Genomic DNA, 11,377 nt, shown 5'->3' on the forward strand with positions numbered 1-11,377 from the left:
TCTGAAAACAAATCTTGTCTGAGATTACAGGGTTGAGAGGCGGGCCATAATAGCGTGTCGATGATTTGATTTGACAATTCTGGGGACTTGATTTGGCGTTGGCCAATCCTGACGTGTTCTGCCCCCAAATCAAGTGGGATTCAGCGTGTTGTGGCGCTACGGATCCGCAGAGTGAGAGTACCAGGCAGCCAGCTGCTTCCGTGTGGAGCAGAGTGGACAATCCGATGTATGAGTGCTGCCTGCCCACCTGGAATCACCGATGGGCGACGTTAACATTATCCTGGAATGCGAGTTTATTTTGTATGTTACATACAATTGGCCAAGTTAGTAGTTAGTTTATGGGCTAGAAATTCTGCCAGGTTACAGACACTAGGCACCATTTTCTCCTTCTTTTCGAGGAGAAAATTCTCCTGAAATGAAGATTGATTGACAGCTGCCATGTCGTGATATGATTGGTTGAAATGGGGTATGCAATATGACGTTAGCAAACTGTAGATTACTGTTATGAATGAAATCTTGAAAAATGAACTTTTGATGTGAAAAAGTGTGAAAAACTAAAGAAATTGTGAATTGTGAATTTTTTTGCATACATTATTAACACGTTGACTGCCACTGACGTATATATACATCAAAAAAAATCCAGCGGTTCACTGCCATTGACGTATTAATACGTCAAAAAAATTGTTTTTTTTTTTTTGACGGTGCTACGTGGATCAATGCCCCCCGCGTCTCCTATGGAGATATTGGAAGTATTGAATGTGTATAATCTATTTTACCGACCAGCTAGGTGGCGACGGTGCCCTCCCGACAGAGAGAAAGTCAACCAAAAGCAGCCGCCTCCCGCGGCTGCTTCCTCCATTCTCAAGGAAATGGCTTGCCGATTTTACAGTCATCAGTCACCAGACTCGCCGCTCTCGGGCCGCGCCAGCAGCAGCACACGGGGGATTGCAAATTTGCATAAGCCTAGAGTCGCACGGGGCTTCATCGGGGCTCTCAAACCCAAGAGACGAGTGAGACCTATCCACACTCGCTGCCAGGGAGGGAGGCTGCTCAAACTCGCTGCCAGGGAGGGAGGCTGCTCGAACTCGCTGCAGCAGCAGCAGCAGCAGACCACTCGCTTGTGACAAACGCAGGCTGAAAGCCACTAGACACGCCCACGGAGGGAGGAGTTGAAGGAGAGGGCGTTCGGAACTATATTGTTTGGATGTCTGATCTCTCACTGATGCCAAAAATAAATGGTTAAAGTGACTGTTCTGCCTGTTTGATTGAATTTCACAAAACTGCGATTATCTCAGCTTTCACTCTCAGACAGCTGAAACCATGCTGTACTCAACGGCTAATATCTACATAACTACTAACTCTACAAACTAACTCTTTTAGACAGAGAAAGCACACATTCTATTAGTACTTTTCTGAACTTTGTGTTCACAAACTCCAAGCAGAAAAGAATCCTCGGCTCTTTTAAAATGAGCCAGAATCCTCAAAAAACGGCCTGGCAGAAGCTACCTACAGCAAAAAAAAAATGGCTGGCAGTCAATGTGTTAAATAGGTGCACTGAATACCCAGGTATTTGAACTAAAATAAAAATAAAATTATTTTTGGCTTCAGCTTGTCTTTAAAGGAACATGTCAATATTTTGGGAGATTTGCCTATTTGCCATATTCCCGATATTAAGATGAGAAGATGGATGCCCTTCTCTTCTCTTTGCATGCAGTAGAAAGTGTGATGCGCCCCTCCTGCTAGGTAGCTTAGCACAATGAATGGTAGTGAATTGGTACAGCTAGCCTACCCCCGTTCAGTCACCAAAAATACACATTCCAACAGCGCCAAAACACTCTATGTACTGTACATGTTGTGACTCATGTAGGCCTACTCACCACACCATGAAATAATAATACAAAATTACGAGACAATGTAATTTTTGAAGCAAATACATAGTCGGAACTACTTTCCAAACATGGCCGCTTGGTGCAGTGATTGCACACAGCGCCCCAAAAGCACCTTGGCAACTAACGTTAATTCCGTCTTGTTAAATTAATCTTAACTCAAGATGTTTTTTTGCAACCGGCCCAAGGTCTGAACACGGCCTGTGTGTGTGTGTGTGTGTGTGTGTGTGTGTGTGTGTGTGTGTGTCTGTCTTCTGGTTGAGGTCTGCTGTGTGTGTTTGGGTTGTGAAGTTATTGTAGTTCTTAGTTCTTGTCTGCAGAGGAAGAGGAAACAGCATAGTGTGTGTGTGTGTGTGCACGTGCGTGTGTATCAACATGTCAATAGTCTTGTTGATATTTAGGAAAGGTCACTGGATGTATACAGACCATTAACACACACACACACACACACACACACACACACACACACACACACACACACACACATACACACACACACACACACACACACACACACACACACACACACCAGGCTGATCACAGCCACCCAGCTGGTGGTCGGACTTTGCTCTGTCAGTCTGTCTGCCTGCCTGTCTGCCTGCCTGCCTGTCTCTGTCTGCCTGTCTGTCGGTCTCTGTCTTTCTGCCTGCCTGTCTGTCTGTGTCTGTCTGGTCTGTCTCTGTTTGTCAGCATGCCTGTGTGTCTCTGTCTGCCTGTCTGTCTTTCTGCCTGCCTGCCCATCCGCCTGCCCCTTGTTAGGTCAATCTAGTTGTAAACTTGGCAGCTGTTGCAGATTACATGTCAGCACTAGCTAGACTCGTCCTCATGTATCCTAAATACATGCTACTCGTTACTTAGATCATGACTGAATTGGCCTAGTCGTAGTCTTCATTCTCCACCATCAGCGGAGAATGAAGGAATCTCCTGCTCCTGTTGACGTTCCGGTGACATCATTTGCCTTATATGGACCAAGAATTCGAGGCATGATAGGTTTACCGCATGGTATTGTTTAACGCTGCCATTTCCTGAATCCTTGGTCCTTGCTTGGTCCCAATATAGAGAATGTAATTAATATTAATTAATGATACATAATTTCACCTGCCTGCAACCCATCCGCTATTAATCAAAATGTGTACGTTTATGATCCGCCCCGCCCGCACCGCGGGATGTCTGCGGTCAGCTCGGATATAACTGCGGTCTGCACATGACTGCTCCAGTCAGTTTTTACTTCCTGGAACTAAATGTTGTTGCTAAGCAACACTGTTTCAGGACCTGCTGTTGCCTCAGACCACAGGCAAGTTGCCACAGGCTTTCTGTCTGTGTGGCGCTACACGAGGAAGTGTGGGAAGTCTTCTTAAGCGCGTCAGACTAAAAAGAGATTTTGTTTTGATGATTCATATTCAACAGACATCAGTCTGAATATCTCCACTGCTGTATTTATCATTAAAAGGTAATCCGTCAGATTTTGACTCAGGCAGAATGATCACGTGATGCTAAGTCATGTGACGGGGGCGTTGAGCAGGTGTGGTCTTCTGCCGCGGCGTTCATCTCATCAGGCTGGAGATGAGGGGATGAGCTTCTGATGAAAACAGCTTAAGTCGTCCGCCTGCATCCCGTGCCGCGCCTCCTCCTGGGCTCAAACCCGCGGCTTTCTGCTCTCATTTGGCTGTCAGCAGGGGGGGCGGCCCGCTCTGAAGAGCCTCCCAAGTTTCTGAATCGTGGAAAGAGGAATATTTGCTCTCCGAGGGTGGGAGGGGGGCTTGTTCTTCTCCCTGATAGCAATCTGCTGGTTATTACAGGCTGGAGTTTAATTTGGTCTGGAGAGAGAGGGAGACAGAGAGCTTTACTGACGACTAGAAAGTGGTCTAGGGTCAGTTTCTCACCACTCACTTCTTCAATATGCTTTATTTACATTTCCTGGTTCTCCTCTTCCTCTCCTAGCCAGGTGTTTGACCTGACTTCCTCTACTCATCCTACTGTTCTCTTTTCATGAGTGAAAATGTCCATCACAGCACATAGAAACGTTGTCACTATATCACTATAGACTGTTTCAACTCAATAACATAAACATTATAAATTGCCCCCAGCTTACTTCTTGTTGCAGTGTTTGCTAATACAATAGCTGACAGAAAATAAGCTAGGTTTCAAACTGTTCCCTAGCAACACAATTCTGTGAAATCCGTTGAAATGTCATCACTATGGGTAAAAATGTGGTCACTGTGGGTGGAAACGTCACAGGTAGAAACAGCGTCACCTCCAGGTGAGACGTCATGATGCATGTTAGTTCTCGTTGTCCCCTGTTCAGAATGAGATCGAATCCCAGACAAAATCCAGACTGTTCATAGGTAAACACTAAGGTTAATTACAATAAATCTACATAAAGTCGCTTCCACAGAATCAAACTTGCAGCATGTCGTCATGACAGCCAGAGAGAGAGAGAGTGTGTTGGCCGACCTCATGTCTTGGTTTTTAGCAGGACAAATAAAGCAGGCTGAGTTTCCTCCTTCCTGATGCATTCCTCTGGTCTCTTTCACTCCATTCCGCACAAGGACCCTAAAAAAGAAGGATAAGACAACACTCACGTCACAGCGTTCGAGTTTTGCATTGGGCTGAGACTTTTGGGCTAGTTCTATTGAAGTCAATGGGGCAGACAGGGTTATGGTCTTCCCACACAGTGGGGTGTTTTCTTTCTTTTCGTATGCGCGTTTTAACCCGTCATCCGAAAACACAGACTGTTCAAACAGCTTGCAAAAGGCTATTGACTGATGGGAAAAATGCAGAAAATCGAACCTGTTCCGAAAACTATAATGACGGACGAAAGTATTTATTTTAAGACGTGCGACAATTTCGGACCAAAAATACAGCCTTAAGCCTTAAGTCCCATTATAATCCATCATCTCTGTGTCGTTTCACCTTGATTAAAAAATTCTTCCACCAGATTAAAGAAAAGACATTACATGATGTTGACTGATGTTTTTTTTATGTAATTGTACGCGTTTGTTTTCCTTATTATTGCTCTCCAAACTCTGTCCAGCAGCTGCTTATAGCTCAATTCAAGCCCCTGTTTGGTCCAAAATAGAGCTAAATTAGCTAACTACACCATGATACATGACCGAACATCAGTCAACATCAGGTAATGTGTTTTCTTTAATCTGGTGGAAGCATTTTTCAATCAAAGGTGAAACGACACAGATATGATGGTTTATAGTGGGACTTACCCTGCCTGCCCCATTCTCTTCTATAGACCAAATCAGCGGGATGTTTACATTTACTTCCGGGTACCCCTGGGTCCACACATTATAATGGCGGTGAACGGCACAAACTGACGTGTTGAAGACAAAAACAGACAAAGAAGACAAAAATGGTTCGTCCGTGTTGTGTTGTTGTTTAATATCATTCATAACAACACTTTCACTAACATTAGTGGAGACCAGACTAGCTTATTTACCTGTTGGACCAGACCAGAGTAGACTTGACGCTAAATTAAATTAACGTGGCGTCGGTAGCTCTGTCTGTAACGTTAACGAGTCTGCTCTCGCCGAGAAGAGCCTGGTGACGCGAGGTTACGAGTCTGCAAAAAAACAGCGAGTTTGATAGACAAACAAACGTTATTAGCTAGCTAACACTACATAAAACAAACACAGAAGAAAGGCTAGATACGTCAGACAAGCATGTTTACCAACCGTTTAACCATTTAAATTGAAAGTAGTCGGCCGAAAACAACGAGAGGGTTTGACAGCATTTATTTGACAACACACACATTTAAACCTGCCGCCTTCCCCAAGTGGTACCCGGAAGTAAATTTGTTTACATGGTGACGTCACGGTGATTTGGTCTATAGAACTGGCCCCAAAGTCTGGCACCAACGCCAAATTCAAATGCTGGGACGTGAGCGATGTCTCTTCCTTCTTAACACATTCACTGCCAACAACGTGTAAACACGTTTTCAGAATCCAGCTGTTGACTGCCAACAACGTGTAAACACGTCCTTGGCATCGATTTTTTTTTTTTTACGGGGGGTTGTGCATCTAACCCTTTTACATATCTTATATAAGTATTGGACGTGTACAACGTGTACAACCCATTCCACCGACCCACTAAGTGGCGACAAGGAAGTAGGAAGGCAAGCAAAAAGCAGTGTGATCCATTTCCATTCTCATGAAAATGGATTGGCGGAGGCGCTTTCGTTTTCGCGTTGATTGCTGGCGGTGCGGGATTGCAAACTTGCATCGTGGATTGCGGATGGAGCACACTTTGAGGCACGCAGCGTAAATATGACCAGAGTCGCAGGGGCTTCATCGGAGCTCTCGGCCAGGGCTCCGGGAGGCGGGCGAGTCCAGCCGGGCTTCCTCGGGGAGCGGCCACGCAGACAGGCACAGCCAGGCACAGCGGCAGCGGGGCAGTGAGGCTGGTGACAAGCAGCAGGCCATTTTGCCTTGCAAAATAGCACCAAATTGGAAACAGCCATAAAAGGCTTTTAGAATGGGATTTTCAACCCATTCTTTTTTGTTTCTTTTTCGCTCTAATTTAGAGTAATTTAATTTCTATTCAGAAATTTATTTGAGAGGTCGAGAGTATGAGAAAGTGAATTTGCACAGGTAGGAAAGTGCTTGTTACACGGCGCTGCAGCCAAGAAGAACGCCCACGGAGGGAGGAGTTGAAGCAACTCTCCCTCTCGCTCTCTCCCTCTCTCTCTCTCTCTCTCTCTCGCTCTCTCTCTCTCCCTCCCTCCCTCTCTCTCTCTCTCTCTCTCTCTCCCTCTCCCCCTCTCACTAGGATTAAACCTAGTGCGTCTCCCTCCCGAGAGGGAGGGAGAGAGAGAGAGAGGGAGGGAGAGCGAGAGGGAGGGAGAGAGAGAGAGAGAGAGAGAGAGAGGGAGGGAGAGCGAGAGGGAGGGAGAGAGAGAGAGAGAGCGAGAGGGGGAGGGAGAGAGAGAGAGAGAGAGCCAAAAATGAATGGTTAAAGTGACTGTTCTATCCAATTTCACAAAAAGCCGTTTATCTCTGAATATTTTTTCTGACGCTAAAACCATGCTGTATTCAACTGCTAATGCTTACATAACTACTAACTCTACAAACTAACTCTTTTAGACAGAGAAAGTACACATTCTATTAGTACTTTTGAGATATTGTATGTTCACAAAGTCCAAGCTGAAACGAATCCTCGGCTCTTGTAAAATGAGCCAGAATCCTCAAAAAACGGCTTGGCAGAAGCTACCTACAGCAAAAAAAACGGCTGGCAGTCAATGTGTTAATAGCTTCATTGGTTCCACTCCTCTCCTCTCTGCCTGTCAGACTGTTTGCTTTGCTTTCTATCCACCTCACACACCAGGCCTGTCAACACTGACAGAGAGAGGCCGAGAGAGACAGACAGACAGACAGACGTCTGTCTGTCTGTCTGTCTGTCTGTCTGAAAAAGAGACAGACAAGAGAGAGAGAGAGAGACAGAAGTTGGGTTTCCATCTAAAGGTATCGCAAATTTTAACCGAATTTTCATAAAGTCGGCAAAAGAAAATGTGAAATTAGGCACGTTTCCTTCCACTACATTATGCATAATATTGGGAGTTGGTGAAGAGGAGGTGCAACGAATTGACGTGATTAAAACATCGCCAGACACCAGGCAAACCATCAAACGAGGGAAAGTAACCCCGTGTTCTCTGAATAAATGTAAGGTAAAGAGAAAATATCCAGGAGGAAAACATGATGGAAAGCTTGGTGAGCACACTACTATCTGGCTCTGCTGATCTGCCACACCAACACCCCATACATGTGTCTCTGTTGTCTTGCTAGGAAAAACATCTACAGTAAAGTTTCTTGATTATACAGAGGTACGTAAAATTACCAGGTGCTATGCTTCAATTCGGCATATATATAATCCACGGTTACTGTAAGTTAATAAAATGTCAATTCTAGACCTGAGTTGCCTGTTATCCCGCAGTCTTCTGTTACAATTGCATGTTTTTTGAACGAGTGAGAGTGATTCACTTAATCTGTTTCCACTGCACTTATCATATTTTCCTTATCCATACACCAACTTTTCCACCTACCTCAAGCGTGAAAACTTTTTTGCGATATTTGGAGTTCTTGTTTTTTGTTTTTTTGCACTAGGTGGATGGAAACCCACCTAGAGAGAGACAGACAGACAGACAGAGAGAGAGAGAGATACAGACAGACAGACACAGACAGAAGAAGAGAGAAATTCTTCTGTTCTGGCATCGTGACATGGAACAACGGTTTATCATGTTGAAAAAAAACATGAAATCCAATGAGAGCCGAGGGGGACTGACGTTTAGCCAATCAGCATCAATAAACGGCTCAACGGGCGGGACTAACACCATTGTGAAGCTGTTGTCAAGTGCGTCTAACCTAACAATGGCGACCGTGATAGATGTTGCTATCAAGGCTGTTTTATATTGATTAAAAGTACAGATCCTATAATAAGAATGCAAAGTCTGTCTGTGAGCAGAAATTGTGTTCGGCCCAAGCTATGCCATTTTACGTGCGATTGGGCTGAATCTTTCAGGAAGTGTAAAGAACACCCCTGCGGGTGACCTAACTGATCCGGATTTTATAATTAGGTAATTAGGGCCGATTAATCGCCAAAAATGGATTATTAGTGACCACTGGCCAAAATGAGTAAAAGCTGGTTTCAGCACCACGGAGAGCTCCTTTTGTTAGCTACTGATGGAGCACACCTGAGTGGAGGAGCACAGCTGAGTCAAGTTGGAATCAGCCAGGGAAGTGGACTATGAAAACCCTCTGGGGGGAGAGGAGTGGCCGCATGCCATCTCTGTGAGTGAGGCCTGACTAAATGGTCAGTGATTGTGTGCTCCAACGGCGATCAGAATCACATACACTGCATGGGTATTCCGCTAGATACTTTGAAATCCCAACAGCACTCTGCTTTGAAGGCTGATTGGTTCGGGACAATGGAATTTCCCTCTGGGATTTCCCCCACGGACTACTGGGGCTGGGTATTGGCAAGGACATCACGATACGATACTTATCACGATACATGGGTCATGATACGATTGTATCACCATACATTGCGATACAATGCATATTGCGATATATTGCAATACTCTACATAATTTACTGAAAATTAAAAAATAGAGCTGAAAATACAACTCGCTGTGTACCACCCAGGTAGTGTAATAATATGTACAGCACTTTATTCATAACTTAGTGGAGAAATTGAGTCAAAACTAGCGAGTGTTGAGTGTGTTACTGAATGCACTGAAATAAAGTGTCCCTGAACAGATGGCTGTGCAAAAAATCGATATGGCGATATATCACGATATTGTTCTGAAATATTGATATAGTATTCCGGGAAAAAATCTCGCGATATATTGCCGTATCGATTTTATTGCACAGCCCCAAGTTAGTAGAGCACCTAGGAGGGGTCCACGAGCACCCCCCTGATATATTTTTCTAACCTGGATTTTTGGCATCCCTAGGACCTCTAAAATAAAGATTTTGATGATCCCAAGAACAAAACCTGTCCAAAATGTGTTTTTTTCTATGTTTTATTACCCCTATGAGACCTGCGAGATTGCTGGCAGAAGTGCTAGCGACTCTGTCTTTCAGAGAGTGTAGCTCACTCAGTTTTTGAGCGAGCCCAAAGATACACATACCATTTGATTCTAGACAACCTCAGGTTTCCAATGAGACCAAGCTTTTCATGGTACCTTGTTGGTAAGGGGGCTAAATACCTACTGATTCAAAGCGAGACAACATTTTGGTGAGGTAAAAACTGGCATCACCATTTTCCAAATGTTCCCTTGACCTGTCAACTCAATATATGTTCATGGAAATGGGTTATATGGGTACCTACAAGCCTCCCCTGTATAGACATGCTAAATTTATCCTAATCTCAAGTAGTATTGGGCAAGAACCATGCACTCTTCTGCATGCAGTACAAATACTGTATGTAATTTTCGCCTATTGTAAAATGGTGCATTTGACAATTTCTGCACACTGGGGATTGTTAAACTAGCCTAGGTAAACCCAGCCCCCACGTGACCTGCTCTCTCAGTTCCCAGTCACTAGCATAGTGACTGAGAACAGGTCTGAGAGCAGGTCACGTGGGGGATGGGTTTACCCAGGCTATTGTTAAACATGAATGGAATTGCATAAATATGATTGAAAGTCAGTAAACATTCTGGACTTTAAAATTATCTTTATTAATAAACAATCGTTAGATGTCTAATTCATTACACAGCTCAAATGACCAACAAATTATGTTTTTTTTATTGTTATTAACTAAGGTACAGATTTATTTAAGATATGGTACCATGCAGGCCCGCGGGAAGTAGGGGTGCTGCAGGTGCTGCAGCACCCCCTAGATTTTTTCCATTTTTTTTTTTTTTTTTTACAAATGTAATTAAAAATATTTTGCAGTGCACTATGTTCCTTTCTTGTTTAAGAATGTTTCGGGAAATGAAAATGTAGCCTATTTAAATAGAATTATCAACAATAACAATCAAGGAAGTTACATGCTTGTAGGCTAGAGAAGAAGAAGCGCGCATGCACGCACATGTTGTGTTGAACCAACCAACAACCGATACGAATTGTTTAATCTGGCAATAAAGAAATGTGAACTTGACATGCTATTTTAATAGCCTACTCAAAAATGCACCTCCCACTATACAGCAAAGAGAGGAGTCAATGTTTCTTGATATATGCCATTCAGATCAGAATAATTAGTCTAGTCATTAAGTTTGCTGATAATATTTCTATCATGTTAAGTCTGTGTCATGTTAACTCGTGTATTCAGAGCAAATAGGGAGATATAGAGCATTATCATCATGCTATATATCTCCCTCTTTGCTCTGAATGAGTGAGAAAAGGAGAAAATACTGAATAATTACATCACAACAGTATCCTAATGTTGATTTAAAATGAGATATTCCTCTAAATATGGCAACAAAAATGTAAAAAAAAAACGCCCACATTTTTTTCGGCGGGGCCCTAGCGGGCCCCACCGAGAGTCCCTTCCTCCCAGCACCCCCTGCTTAAAATGACTTCCAGCGGCCCTGGTACCATGCTGGAAGGGGAGGAATTTCACATCTCTATAACCTTGCTTTATACTTATACTTAAATACAAACTACCTGAAACTAAATGTGTAGTGTCTGCCTCTGATGGGCTGAGACCTTAATTGGCATTTCACCAGAAATGAAACTTAACTCCCCAATTGTATTTAGTCAATTCACTCTGCTGACCTGGTCATTGCTCCACAACAGTTGTAGAGTAGCACACTTTGTGCCATTATTATTGTCACAATCTCAGTGTCTGAGCCTGGACCAAGCTGGAAAAGAAAAAGGGATGGTGAATCTGAAGTTTCTACCTCGAAACAAAGGGAAATATGCATTTTGCATAATAACCAAATAAAAGATCCAGAAACATTCACGCCTTTCAGTGCATCAAAGATTGCACCTGATGAGAAACTCAGGCAAGTGCTTGAAATCCGTGAGGAAAGATGCCAGGAGCCT

Source organism: Poromitra crassiceps (genome assembly GCF_964638095.1).
Source record: "Poromitra crassiceps genome assembly, chromosome: 3".
In the NCBI taxonomy this organism is placed as follows: domain Eukaryota; kingdom Metazoa; phylum Chordata; class Actinopteri; order Beryciformes; family Melamphaidae; genus Poromitra; species Poromitra crassiceps.